General features: G+C 42.5%; 1 protein-coding gene across 4 annotated transcripts in view; it reads right to left on the bottom strand.

Moving 5' to 3' along the window:
* Positions 1 to 21375, bottom strand: part of FGF13 (fibroblast growth factor 13) — a 524033-nt gene that overhangs the window by 69734 nt on the left and 432924 nt on the right. The gene's annotated exons all lie outside the window — the stretch shown is intronic.

Genomic DNA, 21375 nt, shown 5'->3' with positions numbered 1-21375 from the left:
GGCAGCCTGCCTCCCTTCAATTCAGGAATCAAGTCTGGCTTGTTGCTCACTTCGCTCAGTTCACAAGTTCTGTCCCTTCCCTGTTCTATATTTTAATCTGGAGAAGAAAGAAGGAATTTTGAGGTCAAATGTAACAAAAAGAATAGTCCGTCCACATCTCTCCCTTCAAACAGACATGATGGTTTCACTATGTTAACTTGATTTCTGATGCCAGAAAGGAAGCCCCCCAATAGTAAGTCTGCTCCAACGTGGAGCTACCACTATGCTGTTTACTGGACCTCCACCCCTTTGCAGATCTTTTCAGAATTGATACAGATGCAAAACCAAATGCCTAGACTCTGGTCCTTTCCTGAGCTCTTTAGCCTGAACCTCGACTAAGAAACTGAAATCTTTCAGGCTTCTTAGCCCATCAGAGTTGAATCACTTGAACCTTCTGTAAATTTCATTGCTCCACCAGGGAGGCTGCTGCCACCTCCCTTCCACCTTTCTCCAACCTTGAAGTGTCTCTTGCCCTGTCAGAAGCACGATTATGTGTCTGCTAAAGTGGGCGGGGGTGAAAATGCAGGGACTGAAATGGATAGATACAGGAGAATGATGCCGAATGGTCTGAAATCCCCTGCAGGTTAGTCTACTGCTCCTTTGTGCTTTGCACTTTCCCAAAAGAAAAGGAAGGACAAGGTAGGAGAGTTTTAGCACCTCAAGCCCATCGAAGTATCTTCAGACCTGAATTCACAGGGGAAAAACCCTGGTCTGCTCCCACAGAACTCTGAACACCTTAAAAATGGGGACTGGGGCTTGGTCACCACTATATTCCCATCTCCTGGCACAGTTCCTGTCACATGATTTATGCTCAATAAAAGTTTATTGAAAATAATTGACAAATGACTGATCGATACTGATTCTGAAGGGTAGGAAGATGTTCCCTGGCTCAGAGTGTATGTGATTTGAATTCCAAGTACCACGAAGGGAAATAATCTCACCAAAAGGGGGATCAAAAGGAGCTCTGACCAGGACCAAATATTTGGGGTGTGGGACGGACAGTTATGAGATTCCTACTCACTGGCCATGTTTTTACCTTCTGCTGAGTATCAACTCCAAGGGCCTTTTTTTTTTCTTTCTTTCCTCTTGCTGCTCTCTTGGGACCTTGAACCAAAGCAGGCATGACAAAGCTAAAGAAAGACAGAGTTCTGATTCAGGCAAGGGAGAGAACTTGGGAAGAATGAGGGAATGGTACTGAGAAAATGAGGAGGGCTTTCCCGGGCTCTTTCCTCCGCTTCTCCACCGGGAGAGCACTCATTGTTTGCTTGTCCGAATGCCATTCACAAGGTATTTTCAGGTGGGTATTTGAGGTAGACAGGCACGAAGAAGACTTCAGGAATATATAATGAAGAGGAGGGGCACGTCATTACAAAGTCACAAACACAAACATGTAAATACGCCAGCTCTGTCACTAACCCCTAACCACCACCTCAGGCTTTTTTTTAGAAAATACATTAGAGAATTAAACTTTATGCCATGAGCATGGAACCACTGGGTCAAAGCTGATAACCAAATGATTCTATGGGTGTTTATAGATATCTTTCTTGCTCTAACGTCTCTTGAAAAGTGAGAGGTATGGGGGAACCAGACTCTGTGTCCCATGTCCCTGTCAGCCCATAAAATGTACTTCTGCCTATTTATATCCCCCCTTTATTCTTTCAACTCCATGGACAGGAAAACGAATGACGTGTGATGGGTGAGACTGGAGATAGGGGCAGCTAACTCTCTGTGGTGTGTCTGCCTACAGACCACATGTGTTCTCCTGTCTCCTTCAGTGAGAGAACTCACAGAGGTCTATCACTGGAGAGGGATCACGGTGGGCAGGGGGTGGCGGGGAGGGACTGAATGAAAGCCATTTTGACTTTGGGTCCAAACTGTATTGTACAATCACGTTAACCACTAATGAAGCAGATATTTTCATCCTTTCCTAACTCTTGTGTGTATTTCTCAGGTGCTCTCAGAGAAGAGTGTGAATATAACTCTGAAACCCTCAAAGCAGATCTGTGCTAAAACCCCATTCATCTTTTTTATTTCTAAAAGATTTTTTTGATGTGGACTATTTTTTAAAGTCTTTATTGAATTTGTTACAATACTGCTTCTGTTTTATGGCCGCGAGGCATGTGGGATCCTAGCTCCCTGATCAGGGATTGAACCTGCACCCCCTGCATTGGAAGGCAAAGTCTTAACCACTGGACCACCAGGGAAGTCCCAAAACCCCATTCATCTTGGGAAGGCAATAATGAAAGAAAGACTCGCAGGCCACCCTAGAGAAGCATATTTTGCCTTTCCTTTCTGTCTTACTGCCACCCCAGGCCAGCAGCATGACATTTCAGTGGGAGGATGAATAAAGAACATTCCTTTGACACTTCCAAAGTGTCTTTTGCTCCTGTCTTGCTCTACTCCTACCAGTTCCCCCTGCGCCCTTGTTAGGGAACTTCCTGGATCTCCTGCAGATCCAGAGTTTCAATTCTCCCTGCTTAACTCCAAGGCTCCCAACTCCTCTATGCTAGGTGGGCCTACTCGCTGCAGCTCCTCCCAGACCTTTGCTCCCCACTGCCCTAACCACCAAGCTCTCTCCTCCATCAGATTCAGGAAGAAAGCATCCTTGGCTCCTTTCTCCAAGTCAACTCACAAAGAGTTCTAGCCTGGGAGACAGGAGGCATACCTTTGAATCCTGTCTCTACCACTAACTGGCTGTGTGACCTTGGACATGTCGTATCTCCTGTTGGCGCTTCATCTTTCCCACCTTTATTTATTTTTTTAAAATATTTATTTATTGATTTGGCTGGGCCAGATCTTAGTTGCGGCATGTGGGATCTCTTAGTTGCAGCATGCAGGCTCTTAGTTGTGGCATGTGGGATCTTGTCCCCGACCAGGGATCGAACGCCCCCTGCATTGGGAGCATGGGGTCTTAACCACTGGCCCACCAGGGAAGTCCAAGTTTTCCCATCTTTAAAATCATCCTTGAGACTTGATGAATGGCTTTCAAATTGTATCCTGCAGAGCCCTAAGAGTACACAGATGTAAGTTCCCTCACCCATGTTCCAACCATAGCACTTCTTTCCTCTCTTTTATATATTGGGACTCATTGTGTGATTTCTTATGAAAAAGATAAAAATAAAAAGATTCCACTACTAAAAACAAAACATTTGAAGACCTCTGGATGAGAGGTTCTGGAAAGTCTTTTGGGCCCTGGGAGCCTATGATTTTTCTGCCTGTTCCTCCTACCTCTTCACCTTGCCCTCCTCACTTGCCCTCTGCCCTTTCTCTTCCCATCCCATCAGAATATAAACTCCACATGGGATCGCCAAGGAAAATACGAGTCTCTTCGGCTCCATTCTTCACGGGTTCACTTGAGAAGCAGGCTTTGGCATTCTTTTCAGGGAGAGTTATGTGAGCTATCAGAGCAGGGAATGCGATTGTTGTCTGCCAATCTCTCTTGGCAGGCCTTGGCGGAGCTGGAAAGAAGCTGGGGGGACCTGCTCTCAAGAGGCATCTCCAGGAGAGAGGCAGAAACCCAAACAGATGTGACTGTGATGAGTAAAAACGAGAGAATTCAGACAGCCTCATCAGGAGCAGCCTCCGTACTTTCTGAGCAGGAAGGAACTGGCTGTCTTTCTGAAAAGATTTCAAACACCCTTCCTCCATGAAGTGAAGATAAACATACTCAGAGCCACTTGCCAGTTGGCTCTCCAACTTCACTGACAGTCCATCAAAACATCTCAGTGACCAGCTAGTTACCAGGTCAAGGACTGATGATGAGCTCAAAGGGAGGGAAGGGGGGCAGGTTCAAGTGCACCATGGTCAAGCAGCACTGGGATCCAGCTGGTAACTGAGTAGGGCAGCAGAGGGGGTATTGAAGAGACTGGGCAGCAAGTACCACCTTTTGTCGTCTATTTAATTATGTCCCAAAGCTGAGAGAAACGACTGGATAGAAATACAAATGAGGAGATTAGAGAAATGCCATTAGCAAAGGCTCCGGCCACTTAACTCCAACCAGGAAGAAAAATGAAATTTAAGGAAATCTCGTCAATGTCACACTGGAATTCTAGAGACAGAAAGAATGACTACTGTATTCTGTAACATAACCTGACAAATGTATTAGCTGGCAAAGAGTCTCTCCTAGTCAGATCATTTAGGGGAATTATGCTTCAGAAACAAAGATCTCCAGAATCAATTTTTTTAGCAATTGATTGGCTCTCTCCTGATTTGCATTCGGAATGAAAAGCCAGGGAACCCTAGGCTTGCACTGCTCTAGAATAGTGGGGTTGGTCTTCATTATGTCCCCTTTCTGAGATCATTCTCTAAATACTTAAGCTATAGAATGTACTGAAGCCACCTCTGGTTTATATTTAAATCAAATAAATAAATAAATAGATAAATAAATAAATAAAATCAATTGGGTACACACTAATTAATTCTGATCCTTAAGAGGAAAAATCCTATAACCCATATAAAAATTTCATTGTGCAGTCATAATTTATGAACATCAAAACCATAAAGCACCCTGATGCTATTAATCATATCTATGAATTCAGCTCCTTGCCATTTTAATTAGCCATAGCAGCTGCAACATCAAGAGTTCAAGGTCCCTGATTACCTGCTTGGTCACTTTAATCAAGAAAACCTGGAGAGGACATGGAAGCAACCTAAGTGTCCATCATTGGATGAATGGGTAAAGAAGAAGTGGCACACATATACAATGGAATATTACTCAGCCATAAAAAGAAACGAAATTGAGTTATTTGTAGTGAGGTGGATGGACCTAGAGTCTGTCATACAGAGTGAGGTAAGTCAGAAAGAGAGAGACAAATACCGTATGCTAACATATATATATGGAATCTAAGAAAAAAAAAAGGTTCTGAAGAACCTAGGAGCAGGACAGAAATAAAGACGCAGACATAGAGAATGGACTTGAGGACACGGGGAGGGGGAAGGGTAAGCTGGGACGAAGTGAGAGAGTGGCATGGATATATATACACTACCAAATGTAAAATAGATAGCTAGTGGGAAGCAGCCGCATAGCACAGGGAGATCAGCGGTGCTTTGTGACCACCTAGAGGGGTGGGATGGGGAGGGTGGGAGGGAGATGCAAGAGTGAGGAGATATGGGGATATATGTATACGTATCGCTGATTCACTGTGTTATAAAGCAGAGACTAACACACCATTGTAAACAATTATACTGCAATAAAGATGTTTAAAAAAGAAAGAAAGAAAAAGAAAACCTGGAGAAAAATATCAGATTGCTCGGGTGGAAGTTTCTCCCTTGATCATTCGGAGAGAGGAAGGATCACAAGAAAATGAGCTTAAGCTTCAAGATGTGGGGATTGAAGTTTTGTACAAGGAAAACATTCTTTTCAGCAGGGGTTGTCAAATACCATAGCTGATTGCTGATTTTCCTATAGAAGCTTTCGTGACTACAACAGAAACCTTATCTACCTTGGTGGATATGTGGACTCAAGGCTCTCATTCTGTCATTAAAACTACACTACTATTCACATACCCATGACCTGCACCCAAGGAGGGGTCACGAGGAAAAGGGTAGCAACGCCATTACTGAGAAAGCGTAAGGTCCTGTCTGGTGGGGCATGGAGATAACTAGTGCCTTTGCCTTTGGAAGATCATATTGGGTGAACTTGGAACATGTGGGTCAAGGCAGTCGCACCCATTTTCTAAAGTTTCTCTCATTTAACGTGTGGGTAATACTTTGTACATACAATACATTTATTCTCTACTACATGGTTTGCCCCAGTGGTGACGGAGCATGCAGAGCCAGCAAAAGCACCAGCTTCTCTGAGATCGATTTAGTTTTATTCAATAATATTTGAAGATCTTGAAGGAACAGTTGTTATTTTATGAGGTGACTGGTGGCTAACAAACATAAATGAGGTGTTTCTATGATGAAACACTTATGGCAGATGAGAAATGTGCAAAACTCAGAGGCAAAATATCTGTAACACTGGGTTCATTTCTTGCCCAGTGAACTAAGTAATCTAAATGAAAAGCTAGGGGGAAAAAAGAATGGAGGATTTGAGGCAGAAGCAGACAGTCATTTTTCTGGATCTAAGCTGTTTCAGGAAATAGGATTTCTGGAGGAAGGTGACCTAAACTCAAGATGTGTGGAAGGGAATGCATTGTTTACAAATGATCTAATGTTCACGGTTACTCAGCATAGGGGGGCAGGATTCACAAGCAGTATAAGGAACTCTGGATTGATTTCCTATTTGCTAATGGCACTGTTTCCATCAACTTCCTGTCAAGGGTTGCCATCTTTGAAAGGAGCAGAGAGGTATGGGAAACTACTTCAGTGCTCTCTCAGGATTAAGTCTTAACACATCTCTTTTCAGACAGCAGCCAGAATTTGGGCAGCAGAACCTGCCGAATTTGGAGAAGATGGTATCCTCCAGATTCTAAGGAGGGGTCAAAGGCCAGGTCGATGATCCCCCTGAGAACTGTGCAGATGCCCTAGAGGATTTTTAAACTCTCCACTCTGCTTTAGTTGTTGTTCATTTGTTTTTTGGTTTGGGTTTTGTGTTTTTGTTGTTGGGTTTTTTTTTGCCCAAACTGGGGTTTCAAATGGTGATAACACTCGATAAATACTGTGGTTATAATTGGATAAGCAACTTAAACCTTACAACACCTGTAAGGTAGGTGTTGTCATTATTGCCATTTTATAGAAGAGGAGAGGGCAGTCTAGAGAGACTAAGCGATATATCTATGGTTTCCTGGCCTGTACGTAGGTGGCAGTGCCCATATTTAAACTAAAGCTCCTCGGCCAATACAACGTTATGTGTACAAGGCCAGCCCTTTTTCTTCTCGGCACCGGGTTTGGAATTTGGGTCGCTAAACAGTGGTGCTCGGATATGGCTATCTCTTGGCTTGGTTAACAGAAAAAGATGGAATATGGCATGCTTTTCAACTCAGTTATGTTTTTTTCTTTTTTTAAAAAAAACAAAAGTGAATTGTGAAACAAACAAGAATAGATATGACCTCTGCATATTTATTAGCACAGTTCATAACTTCTTAGAGTGATATTTAAAGGAAACTTCACTACCTTTCTCACTAAAATTCAATGATTATAAATCACTGCTTAATGCTACCCTGGGTTTCTCAGCCCAGGGAGTACTTTGACACCAGGGCCTGGTCTGACTCAGGTAATCTGGGGTTTGGGGATGCTATGAGACCCAAAAGACATTCCCCGGACTTTTTCTTCACCCCTACTTAGTGGAGACAAGAAGTGAAAGCTACTCCCAATTCTCTCAGTTCTTTTCATACAGGGAAAACTGGCTTTCCACACTGTAAGCACTTTTGTGCCATCTGCTTCCAGCTACAGGAAGCTTGAGTTCAGCCCAAAGAGAGAAAAATATTACACACAATGTATTCACTTCCACGCTCTGACGCCCATGACTATCCTTTTGCAATCGGGTTTCTCCAGTATCCATTCTAACTAATTTGCTCTAACTTTTCCCTTCTGACAAACAGCTAAAAGTATAATCAACAGATTGAAACTATTTACTAACTTCTCCTGTAACCACTGAAGACCTCAAGCAATTTGAGAAGCTGATTTCATAACAGGGGCCTTGATGCTCAATTAACAACCTCACTTTAGAGAAGAGATCTGAGGCAAGGGAAGTTAAATGAATTTGTCCTGGGCCAAACTGTTCATTCATTCATTTAAAATCGACTGAGAACCATTTGCCATGTACCAAGCTACACCCCGAAGGGGTGCAAAGGTACCTTGAAAGACGCAAAGGTACGAATAGCTACAATGGGTTTATCGAGCACTAACTATATCCCTGGCACTCTTCTAAGTACCTTACCCTTATTGACTCACTTAATACTTAACAACCACCTTATGGGCTTATCCCCATTCTACAGATGAAGAAGCTGAGGCAAAAAGAGGTTAATGAGTTCATTCAGGTAAGAAGTGGAGGATTCAAATCCATGCATTCTGACTTACATCCCATGTTCTTAAAACTGCTCTACTGCCCCTCCAGTGACTGTCCCTGGCCTCAAGTGGAGGAGAAAGAGAAGTAAATAAAATGACTAAAACCAAATGTGATGAAGCACAGTAAGAGTGGTACCAATGTCCAAAGTGCTGGGAGCATGCAAAAGGAGGCACAGCTAACTGTGGGCAGAAGTCGTCAGCTTCAGAAAACACACGTACACACACACACACACACACACACACACACACACACACACACAAACCATCCCACTAAAGATGGATTTTGGAGGATGAGAAAGAGCTAGGAAGTCGGGGAATGAAACCGGGTAAAGCCAGACTTCAAACCTGGGTTAAACTGACTCGTGGTGCTGAGTTCTTACCAGGCTATGTTACTTCACCTCAGGTGAGAGGATTTACACAATCTTGGATTATGATGCCCCTACACTTCGAATCACTTGGCAACAAGTTGATCCCCTATTGTAACCATTCTCCAGGAGTGTACTTTTCTGTGAAATATTGATTACAGGTATGGTCGTGAAGCATTCTGGGGATTGGGAGAAATAAAATGTGCTAGGTGGAGGCTCTGATGCACGTTTGTGAGTTGTTTATTTCTTGCTTGTAAACCAACTGTCTTCCCTTCCCCACTCACTGATCGTGTTCTGCACAATATTGTCAATGGTGATGTTCAAGTGTACAGTAGTTTATCGATTTACAACTGCCATCAGCAGAGGGTTTAGTAGAAGTAATCCTTTTGGAAAGATGCCAATCAAAATGAAAATTAAATTGGCATGTATGCCACAGTGAGTCATGCATTCTCCTCCTGCAATAACTGGGGTGAGCTTAGCAACCAGAGATTTGCGTGTGGGCAGTTATTAAATAATTTTATGATGATGATGATAAAACTTTAAGCTAACAAATGCATTAAAGATTATGGGGAGGGCTTCCTTGGTGGCACAGTGGTTGAGAATCCGCCTGCCGATGCAGGGGACACGGGTTCGTACCCCGGTCCGGGAAGATCCCACATGCCGCGGAGCGGCTGGGCCCGTGAGCCATGGCCGCTGAGCCTGCGCGTCCGGAGCCTGTGCTCCGCAACGGGAGAGGCCGCAACAGTGAGAGGCCCGCGTACCGCAAAAAAAAAAAAAAAAAAAAAAAAAAAAGATTATGGGGAAATGACTGTCCAAGCCACATAATCCTAGTAATTCCTCTATGTAGATTTCAGTATTCCTATTGGAGAGGGACAAGTAGGATTTGGTTAGTGTTTGAATATATTTAAAACAAATGAAAAAATCTTCCTATTTACTCATTCCTCTTCCTGCCGCTAAAATAGCAGTGCCTACTTTCTCTATCAGAATATTGGTATCCTTTGGTCTGAAAAAAATATACTTAAACAGAATTGTTAAGGGAAACAACAGTGCACTATTTCATTATAAGAAGAACCAAGACAACATGCTGTATGTACGTGTGTGTGTGTCCACTCCGTGTAGGCTTCAGGCAATGCTGTAAAGCCAGCACCTCAGCCCAGATGCCCACCGCCCTTATGAGGCCCCAGCTCTTGCAGATAAGACTTTAGCATCCAGGTTGTCCTAATTCTTCTCCTTCATTAATATTGTCCTTCCCAATATCCCATCCCTGGGTCGGTGCTTTCCAATAAGACAGCTCCTCTCAGCTCCTCTCATCGGTGCTGGGTTAATGATTACCAATAATGTCCTCATGACCCCTGCCCCCCGCCAGTGGCTCATTCTAACAGATTTTATGGAGGCAATATTACATTGTACTATAAAAGAGCGCCTCTAGTGGTGACATTAAAATGACAGAACAGCCTGCCAAAGTAGCTTCAAGGGAACTAACAGCTTTGGAGAATCCCTCAGTTTAAAGGTCCCCTGCAGGGCTTCCCTGGTGGTGCAGTGGTTAAGAATCCGCCTGCCAATGCAGGGGACACGGGTTCGAGCGTTCATCCGCGAAGATCCCACATGCCGCAGAGCAACTAAGCCCGTGCGCCACAACTACTGAGCCTGCCTGCACTCTGGAGCCCGCGTGCTGCAACTACTGAAGCCTGCGCGCCTAGAGCCTGTGCTCCACAGCAAGAGAAGCCCGCGCACCACAACGAAGAGTAGCCCCTGCTCGCCGCAACTAGAGAGAGCCTGCGCGCAGCAACAAATACCCCACATCTTCACCAACAATACCCACTTCCCTTCTTCATATTCACCATTCACTCTAATTTTATCATATATTATGTGTGTGTCTGTGTGTATATATTCCTGGCGATTCCTCCCTATAGATTTCAATATCCCTTTTAGAGAGGGACAACTAGTATTTGGTTGACCTTTGAATATATTTAAAACATCAAAAATATTCCTACTCACTGCATTCCTCTTCTTATGCTCCTTCAATTGTTCAATTGTTTTGCTTCAATTCTGGAAATTTAGCCATCAACTCTTCATCTACTGCTTCCCCTTAAGTCTCTATTCTTCTTCTGAAGCTTCTATTAGGTGTATGTGAGACGTCATTCTCTCCTCCATTCTTTCTTACTTCTCTTTCCTAGTCCCATCTCTTTAACTTTGTAGAATCGGGGTGCTTCACCGATTCCCTCTCTAGTTGGATTTAGTCTATTGCTTGATTTTGTTTTTATTCCACTGATGCACACACAAATACTGTATTATACATTACATAATATAAATTACATATAGCATATTAAAAATTATATATGTATATACATACATGCATGTGTATACATACACATATATACTTTTTATAATGTGTGTTTCATCTTTTCTAATATGTCTGCTATTTTTTTCACAGCATGCTGTTTATACCTTATGGATTCTATTCCTTCCTTTATCCTATGGAACATTTTGAAGATGCTTATGTTGAAGTCTCTTTCATATTGCCTTATTACACAACTTTTCTGGAATATAGATCACCCTGTTTATTGTCACTTCTGACTACCCCTGCAGTGTCTTATTTCCCTTCTTGCTCTGTAAATTTGACTGTGGGCTCACCTTCAGCAGGAGAGTTCTTTTCTGTAGAAGTCCTATGTGAACCCTGCATAGCAGACTTATCCATCTCTACAATTCCGTGTTCTTTCTCTGCCAGTACTCTCTGAGTTTCACTGGATCAAAGTCCATTTTTAAATTTTAATTTCCCAGCTTTTTAGTATCAATTAAGACGTGGGGCTTTGATTTCTTACACTCTAGGCCCAGAATGGACACTCCACCTATATGCTGCATCCCCAGGCCTTGAGTCCTGATTTATCACGAGCTGGACAGGACTTCTGGCTCCTAGCTTTATGCAGGAAGTTCGAGGCTCTGCATCAGGGCTGTGGCTTCACCTTAAGCCCCAAGATATATATCCAAGTCTAGCACTCTTGATGGCCATGTAGCTTTAACGGTTGCACTTTGCTTTGGCTTTGAATTGCTGCCTTGTTTCTGTCACCTGGAAAGTTTTCTTTTTAGATTTTGAATTTTCTTTCATATTGTCAAAGACATGCTTCTGTCTTATCCACTCTTTCTATGTTTTTATGGAAGGATAGGGGCTTCTGCAAGACCTTAGTTCAACATATTGACTAGAAGTCCTGATTCAAACTTTATTTCCACCATTAACACTAAAATTGCTTATACTAAGATCATCAATAACCTTCTTATTGTTACTTGCAATGACTGCTTCTCAGTCATTACTTTACACAACCCTTCAGCAGCATTGGATGCCATTGACCATTCTCTTCTTGACATTCTTCCATAGGCTTCTCGAGGTTTTGTTCTCCTGGTTTTCCTCCTACCTATATTTCACTACTCCTTCTCAGTCTCCTTTTCCTGTTACTGACCATTTGAGTTCCTTAGGATTCTGTCTTAAGCTGTGTAATTTCTCCCTCATTCTCCTCTTTGCAGGTATTTACTCTTCATTCATCCACTCAGCGAGTGTTCTTGGAGTACTTACTATGTGCCGGGCTGAGTTGTAGGTATACAGCAGTGAACAAGGCAGATGGGATCGGGCTCACATGGACATGAGAGTCCCATGAAGAGCCAAAGAGTGAACTCTTAAACATAAATAAGTAGTTATAAATTGTGATTGCTGCTATAAAACAAAAGAACAGAATGCTAGTCGAGAGTAATACCAAAGAAACTAATTGAGATTGGAAAGTCAGGGAAGGACTCTAAAAGGAGATGACACCTAGCTGACTCTTGATATATGATAGGGACCCAGCCTCATGAATAGTGTAGGAAATAACTACCTTTTCTACTGTAACAACTCCAGAAATTTCCATCATTTTTGATGGAGTTCAGGACATCATGCCCCTAAATATGGCACATTGAAAATGTTAAGCTGAAGGAGTTTGAGAAAACAGCAAAAGCAGGAAAGTCACTCTCACCTTCCATCCTCCCTTCTCCCCAGACACACGTCATAAAACCCTCATGTGATGGGCTTCCCTGGTAGCGCAGTGGTTGAGAGTCCGCCTGCCGATGCAGGGGACACGGTTCGTGCCCCGGTCCGGGAAGATCCCACATGCCGCGGAGCGGCTGGGCCCGTGAGCCATGGCCGCTGAGCCTGCGCGTCCGGAGCCTGTGCTCCGCAGCGGGAGAGGTCGCCAACAGTGAGAGGTCCGCGTACCGCAAAAAAAACAAAACAAAAAAACAAACAAACAAACAAAACCCTCATGTGAGAAGTGCCCTTCTCGTACCCAGGGGAAAGGAGCATCATTATCTCCAAAGGCCTTGCTGAGTTTCCCCCAGTTTACTACACTTACCTCATACTCCTTGGCCTATTATATTTCTACATGACTGCCCATTCTTCATCAAAACTAGCATAAAAATACTCAGGTCTAATTGTTCCTTCTGGTCTGCATTTCCTTATGAAGACTCTTATGTCACGTAAACCTGACGCTAAGTAATTTTGTATGTTTTTCTCTTGTTAATTTGTCTTTGTGTGCTGTTCAGACCCAGCCAGGGTTGAGGCTGGGTCTGAAACCCAAAAGGGTTGAGGAAAACTTTGTCCTCCCCTACACTTTCATCAGCTCAGACAGCTCCTCTGAGCTCTACACATGGATAGTTCTACCCAAATGCCATTCAGGACCTCGAACTAAACAAATCTGAAATGGAACTCATCTCCCCAAACTGTTTCCTCCTCTCTTATTCCATGTGGCTATTACACGTGTTTCCCGTAGCCTACTCCTTTCTGGATTCATCCACCATCTCAATCAAGCCAGGAACTTAGGTATGATCCTGTGTCCTTTGCTTTCCCACCTCACTTCCAAGGAGTAACCAAGTACTGCAGGTTCTGTATTCTTACTGTCCTCTGTAAATCCCTATCGTTAAGACTTTCACCTATTCCAGTTTTATTTCTCGCCTGAATTTCCCCATGGCCTCCTCTCTGCTCACTGCTCCAATGTTAACAGACAAATCCGATCAGGCACGCCCTGTTAACAACCGTCGGCGGCTCTCCACTGACAAGCCTTCCATTATGAGGCCCCAGACTTCCTTGTCACCCCTCCTTCCTTTCTCAGCCACATTGTATTTCAGCCATACCAAAGGACTTCCCTTCCTCAAGACACCCCTTCCAGCCCTTCAGCCACTCCAGCTGCTACAGCTTTGAAAATTCTCTTCCCTCTCACTAGCAAATGCTTTAAGATTTATTTCAGGCGTGATCTCCCCTGGGAAACCTTCCTCAACAATCCCCCTGTAAAGACAGTTTCTTCTTCTCCGCTCCATAGCTATTATGGCATTTACAGTGTTCATTTTCCGTCGACTTGTCTGTCACGCCCACCAAACAGTGAGCTCCCACGGCAGGGACAGAGCCCTCATTGCTGGATGCCCACAGCTACAAAGAGTAGGGACTCAATAACATGACTGTTTCTTGGCTAAATGAATTAGCTAACTGTCCCTTTCTCTGTTTATAAAGGAGGCATCTGGAAAACTGAAATGCAGGACGGGTCTATTTTGATAAGAGTAGGTTCACCTACAAATGCATGTTAGAAGGTAGCCATGTTTTCACATAGACAGAAGAACTATATAGTTCAGGCATCCAACTATAAGCCGGGAATGACTGGATCCTTGTGAAAGGGAAAGAAGTTAAATCACGTTGGTAACTAGGTTGGCCCATATTTCATATTAAAATAATTCTTCAGAAGTATACAACACGTTAAGGTCTGACAGAGCCCTTTTACAACCATTGTCTGATTTGATATGCTTGAGAACTGGTGACGAAGCCAGAGGAGATTTCAATTGGCTCCATTTTACAGACCAGAAAACTGTTTCTCACCAAGAGGTCATGGTTTGCCTACCATCACACACCTAATTTATTGATTGATTAGTTGAGGCCCTGCCTCATTCCAAGGAGGCAGTGTAGTTGCTTACAAAAAGGTACCCAGGGAAACAGAGGGCAGCGGAGTGAAGAAAGAAGTCAAAGGGTAGCAGAGGCCAGCAGGCTTTCAAACCTCAGGTTTCTGAGTCCTAGGCTCCTTCCCTTTCAGCTCCATTAGGTTGTGACTCCAAAAGGTTTCAACTACTGGGCAGTGATCGGCAGGAGTTCTGTTTGCATTTTTAAAAAAAAAAAGAAAAGAAAAGAAAAAAGGAGCAACAATTTTGACCTCACAAAGCAAGTAGCCCGGTATCTGTTAGAATAATCTCCCCTCAAATGTAAGCACTGACAGTTAAATCCAAACTTGAATTACTGTAGCTATCCTGCTTGGACTAGAAACCTAATCAACCAACAGACAGAGGCAAGGTGAAATGAGCTGAGACCACAAAGAAAACTGGCCCACGAGGGTACAGGGGCTTGGGTTTGTTTTTCAGAGAGAGAGAGAGAGAGGGAGAGAGAGAGAGAGAGGGAGAGATTTATATATAATTAATAAATATATTTAATACATATACATATTAAATATATATATTAAAATTAATTAGATCAAGAGGTGACTCGGTTTCTGAGGTAAATGAATTCAATTCTGATCACATCCCACCTTACAGTCATCCGCCTGCTCCTAGATTTTGATGAGAGTTTAAACAATGATGTGGCTTTACTTGGATCCCATGCCTCAACCAGAATCACAGTTACCATTTTCCTAAGTGTTTTATTGAAATTGAAAATGATAATACCTATAAAACCTCTCCAGGGCTGACATTTCCAAGTCTTTTTCAGCACAAACAAAATTAGAAAATGGAAAATATAACCTTTCCCGCCCTGTATTTTCTTCACAGTGTATAAAATTGAAAGGTAGTCTCTATTCCAGAATCACGACCAACCAGCAGGAATAATAATAATGAGGAGGAGTGATAATAGAAGCTAGCATGTTCTGGAGCTTTGACTCTGGACCAGGCTCTGTTCTGAACCCTTTACGCGTGTTGACTTACTCAACGATCACAGCAACCCTATGAGGTAGGAACGATTATTATCCCCATGTTACAAAAGAGAACAATGAGGTACAATGAGGTTAAAGTTTTGGCTAAGCTAGTGACTGCTGGAACTGGGTTCCTAACCCAGACAAATCCTGCTACACTCAGATGTGCAAATCATCTTTTTTTCTTTAACTTTTCTTTTCTTTTCTTTTGATTCTTTTCTCTTTTTAAAAAATATTTATTTATTTTTGTCTGCGTTGGGTCTTTGTTGCGGTGCACGGGCTTCTCATTGTGGGGGCTTCTCTTGTTGCAGAGCACGGGCTCTAGGTGCACAGGCTTCAGTAGTTGTGGCACGCGGGCTCAGTAGTTGTGGCTCGCCGGCTAGTTGCTCTGAGGCATGTGGGATCTTCCCGGACCAGGGCTCGAACCCGTGTCCCCTGCATCGGCAGGCGGATTCTTAACCACTGCGCCACCAAGGAAGCCCCAAATAATCTTAATTTATAGTTGTTTGGTCAAACAGATGGATTACAGATTTCATGGATCACTTCTGACTTTTTCTACTCCTTGTTGCTGTTTTCTGTTTATATCATTGTCAATTAACATTCCAGTAGTAGAGGCTCAGGGAAGTAAAAACCTATAGGAAGTTGTATGAATTTCTTCAAGAAGTGGAAATATGTTTCAGGGTTTTTTGTGCTTTTTTTTTCCGCCTTGATGCCCATTGCAGTGATTTCTATCATACTTCGCAGCTTTGAAATCACTTTTTCCCCTGTACACAGCTAACCCTGGTGTTGCCATGGAGACTGAGATCAATGCCACAAGAGGGGCCCTCATTTGCATATTTTGTTGATTAGCAGGGGTATTTGCTAATCCCTTCCAAATTCTCCCATCCACTACCATGACTAATCTCACACGTTGGCAATATATGGGATTCAAGAATGGTAGGAACTGATCCTCTCAGGTTATTTAACACTTGAGTTCTGCTCAGTAACAGCTTAATTAAACCTCGAGGAAAAAAAAGTCAACAGAAAAATAAAAGTAAGTCTTTAAGGAAGTTTGTTAATACGAAGGGAAAGTTAGAATTCACCGCTGTGAGGAAGAGCAAAGAATACAATAATATAATACAACATAAATGGTACTTTTCATTCTGAGTATTCAGGAGTTGCTCATCCTGACCAAGTCTCATGTATTAAGAGTCTTCTCTGTGCCTGGCAACGCGCCAGGTGCTGTCATATCCGTTACTTCATTTCATTTTCACAATAATCCAATGAGGCCCAGAGCAGCTGAGTCACATGCCCCAATTCAGACACCCACCAAGTGATACTATCTTAACAAAGCTGGACCACCCAAGTGTCTGACTCCCTCCACGCCCCTGGAGTGAGTGGGACTGGAGATGGAGCTTACTTGCCATCCAATAACTTGATTCTCTAGAAGACAGCAATAGGGTCAATGAAGAGAAACTACAAGGAAATAGATCAGGGCTCATTCTGACAATGCCATTTCTAACAGTAGGGGCTGTCCAAAAACGGATAGAATGGATTCTCTCGGGAGGTAATCAGTGCCCTGTCATTGGAAGTGTTCATATAGGGGCTGCGGGGTTCACACAGGCCCGGTAAACTCTTATCAGATGTTGTAGAGAGGATTCTAGCATTTAGTGAACGATTGAATCAAATCATTATGGATCCCACTGTCAAAGCCCAACACAAAAAGACCACCAGAGAAGCCCGCTGGTCATAAAAACATGCTGGGCGTGAGAAAGGCACCCCCTCAGTAGTGGCTCAAAAGGGAGAGTTAGTGGAGAATACTTCGAGCATTCTAGAGGCTGCGATTGGTCATAAGGTGGTTTCAAAGCAGAATTTTGTTAAGCTCAGTCCTTTCAAATCCAGATCAGAATTTGTAAATTAGGTGAGTTGCTGGAATAGTCAGTGGTCTTATCTTTGAATCACAGGAGTAAATGTGGATTTACTGTTAGAACAGTCCAAGCTAAAAAACAATAAGACACAAAGAAGCTGTCACAGACCAGAAGAGATGAAGATGTGACGATTAAATGAGATATGGTACCCTGGATGGGACTCTGGAAGGGAACAAGGGTATTAGTGGAGAAACTGGTGAAATCTGAATAAAATCTGGGGTTTATTTGATAGTAATGTACCAGTGCTGGTTTCTTAGTTTTCATAGATGTACCATAGTAATTTAAGATGTTAACATTAGGGAAAATTGGATGAAGGGTAAGTGGGAACTCTCTGTATCATCTTTGCAGCTTTTCTGTAAATCTAAAATTATTCAAAAAATTTTAAGTTTATGAAGAAACAGTTTGAGTTTCATTTGTCTTGTTCATCATGGCTTGCTTCAACTGATCTAGTTTTTGAGTCATAGATCAATATGTTTTACAAGTTGTGGTCTGTTTTGTTTCTCACCTTGATTTGGAAAACATTTCACGGGCCTTCTAGTCTGAATAGAGTTTCTATGTAACCTGAACTATGGGGAAATAAGTAATCGGATTTGATGGAGATGGAAAAGATGTGTCTAAAATGAGACCTATTTTTTCACTTTTTTTTCCAATTTTATAATTTCCTGAGTTAAGGGGACCATCTTGAGTACACAAATGATGCGGTACCAACAGGGCAGCGAGAAGAAAGCCGCTGAGTTTGTAGGGAAAGGCACGCACGCCCTCTGTCACTGCTAACAGAAAAGCACCAAGTAAAGACTAGTGAAGCCCATGATATGGTTATTTACCAGGGGATACAGCTCGCCGAATCTAACACCCAGAGCACGAGAAGTTGACACAGGCCTAGGACAGCTCCTTTCTGTCTCATTGAATCAGAAACTGCACTCTTGTTCTTCCTAAGCTGTACTGGGAGATTTCTCAGCTAGCAAGCACCAGACATTACGCATTTCAAGTTTTTCCCTCTTCAGAGGAGCCGGCTGCAGATGGTGTTTGTGACTGCAGCAGAGGAAATGCCACTGAAGGCAAAGAGTATTGATAATATAATAGCTTCTTTCCTAACTAAGGATATTTGTTTTGGCATGCATTTCCACTGACATTTCCTTTTACGTGCCCGGGAAGCTTGAAGTTCCTTTTCTCCTCCCTGCAAAAATACTGACATTATTGGTAATGGACAAAGCATGACTTAGCATTTGCAAAAGCAAGGACTAGGCGTTGTATTGAGGCAACTTTTGTTACGGGTTTGCACATGATAATTAGAAATAGTATTCAGTTGTGTCCAAGGTCAACTGTCATTTCCACTTTTCGAACTACAGGCTTGATGGAATGATGGAAAGAAGAATCCTGGGCCTGAGTCTCAGTTCTCTTCATAACTTGTCTTGAGACTTTTGGAAAACTGTCTGTACTCTGTCTAGATGTTTCCTCATCTAGAAAATAAGAGGCCTATGTACACAAAACCTCTTTGAATTTAATTAACCCACCACTAATCAGAAGAACAATGGTCATGGGAGTTTATCACATAGGCATAGAATTATTTGTCCATCATATTCACTTGCTTCATCAAATTGAAAAAGACATGAAGCACAGGAAGCCTGAAGCCCCAGGGCAGGTTCTCCACTTAATACAGAAGATAGTGGGCCATATGGCAGAGTGGTTAAGAGCACAAACTCTGCCACTAGAAAACTTAGGTGTGATTTTTGAGTCCATACCACGGGAGCTGTGTGACCTTAGAACACCAATTAATCTCTCTGTTCCTCAGTTTCTTCAGCTGTAAGATGAAAATAACTACAGTACCTATCTCCTAGGGTAATTGTGAGAGCTCAATGGATTAATATTGGTAAAGAGCTTAGCGTGTATTTGGCATATAGTATATACATGATAAATTGTACTTGCTGCTTCTGTTATTCTTCTTGTTGACACGTCTTATTAAAGCCAATTTTATCTGCACAGATATCTTGACAAAAACAGCCAGAACCTTCCATCTAGTACAGACCAACAGACGTGACTAATATTCAGTTGAGACCTCCAATGGGATCCCATCTCCTGAGCCCGCCCTGGTCTGAACTGTCTAGAATGGAAGAGAATAATAGCAAATACTTACATCATACCTACTGTATGGGCCAGACACCGGTCCATTATATGTATTAATTAATTTTATCCTACTGAAGAGGTGGGTACTATTATTCTCCATAATTTGGGGATGATAAAACTGAGGTATGAGGAGGTAAAGCAACTTGCCTAAGTGGCAGCTAGTATATATCAGAGGCAGGATTTGGACCTTAACAGTCTGGTTCCAGAGTCCCTGCTTTTAACCCTATGCTTTGCTGCCATAACAATAGCTCATATCTATTAAGTGCCCACTGAGTGCTACACTCATTACAAACCTTATCTCTAACCCTTATGGTAACCCTGCAAGGAAGGTATTACGCTTACCTCAGTTCTTAACAGACATGGACAGTGATGCTGAGAAGGCCTAAGTAACTTGCCCAACATCACAGAGCGACGGAGGGCTAGAGGCTGTCTCTTTAACCCGTGTTCTGCCCACTCTACTGCATTGTCTCTTAGCAAGAATGAAATTCCTGTTTTTTAGTTTAGTTTTTTTTTCTTTTCTTAAACTCAGAGTCTTTCTAGTGGGAGATGAAAGTAAATTTTGCTCAGTGACAAATTTCTGGAGGGGCTGGATAACTGCAACACCAACGTTCTCTCTGGGAAATCTGCACAGCAGGCCCATTATTGAGGGTCAGGAAGCAGTAGCCTTGGGTGAAGGCCCCCTGCTGCTGGCCCAGGTCCCACAGGCACTGAGGAGATCTGTAGATCTCTCCAACAAGAAGATTTTCTCTTCTATAAAGGGAAAGCATTGCTGAAGCACATAAAGAAAGCTTTCATATGAAATTCAAATTTGCTCAACCTTCCTGAGAATGAATCTTAAGGGAACAAAATAACATTCTGACTAAAGCCCATAATCACATCACTTTTTACATGATGAAATACAATGAGATGCCTGGAAGAAATCACCGTGGAACAAATTCACCCGATTTAATTCTATGGCAGAACCGTTCTTCTAGATGTACTCTGGAAGTACACAGGCTATCAAAGAAGCCAACACATTTTCGTGATCTACTAGGAAAACATATCTAGTAAAATGTGAGACAGAGCCAATGATTAATATTCCTTGTCCTTAGATGCTTGGAACCATGGCCTACAAAGAATGCTCCAAAAGGCATTACAGTGAACAACAAAGGGCTGGAAAAATGTATCAGCTCTGCAGTGTTCATGCTTTTCCCACTGGACATTACTTTTATGTAACTCCTTATTTCAATTTTGTGTAAAAAAAGCCTCCCAAGTTCAAGAAGGTCATAACACTCAATATGAAAAAGAAGACAGACTGAAAAACTTATATTTTAAATAGAACAGTGAGTGACTTTCACTCGCCCAGTATTTTAATATTATATTATCTTTCCCAAAGCTGCAGTTAGCAAAAACTGAAGAAAAATGTGTGAATTCATACTGTTGAGGAACCTTATAAGCAATAAAATATGAACACATTTATATTAAATAAAAGCCTTTTATGAATCATAATTCATCATGCAATAGCTTATTTGCTTATACTCTAAGCTGATACATTTTGTGTAGCTTTCCTGTTTTGGCTCTGTGGATTATAACTCCAGGATATGCAAAGTTTCAGAGGGAAGTCACTCTCTTATCTAGCATTTAAATATGGGTAGACAACAGATAACATTTTTCCCTTGCCAATGAGCCATAGCCCCTTGACCCTACAGAGAGCACTCGTGGAAAATTTACCATGAACAAACTCTGACCTCCAAATTGGAGAATGGGTTTAACCAGGCCATATGCATAATTATCGCATAGTCAAGCATGCACAGAATTTTGGAATATTATGTGGTTGGTGGATTTTTACGAACATTATGTTGGGTGCTATTACTTCTGCAACAATGGTACTCAAGCACAGATCTAAGATATCATGGTAAACAAAACTCAGAAAGTAGGAATTAGAACTCTTCTCATACTCTAGGCTTTACAATGAGCAGGAGACAGTGGTCATCTGCCACTGGAGGAGGGGCAGGAAAGCCGAGGGAGGCATCGCCCGCTCCTCAACCC

The sequence above is a fragment of the Lagenorhynchus albirostris genome, chromosome X (assembly GCF_949774975.1).
Source record: "Lagenorhynchus albirostris chromosome X, mLagAlb1.1, whole genome shotgun sequence".
In the NCBI taxonomy this organism is placed as follows: Eukaryota; Metazoa; Chordata; class Mammalia; order Artiodactyla; family Delphinidae; genus Lagenorhynchus; species Lagenorhynchus albirostris.
This window is presented reverse-complemented; position numbering and strand designations above follow the sequence as displayed.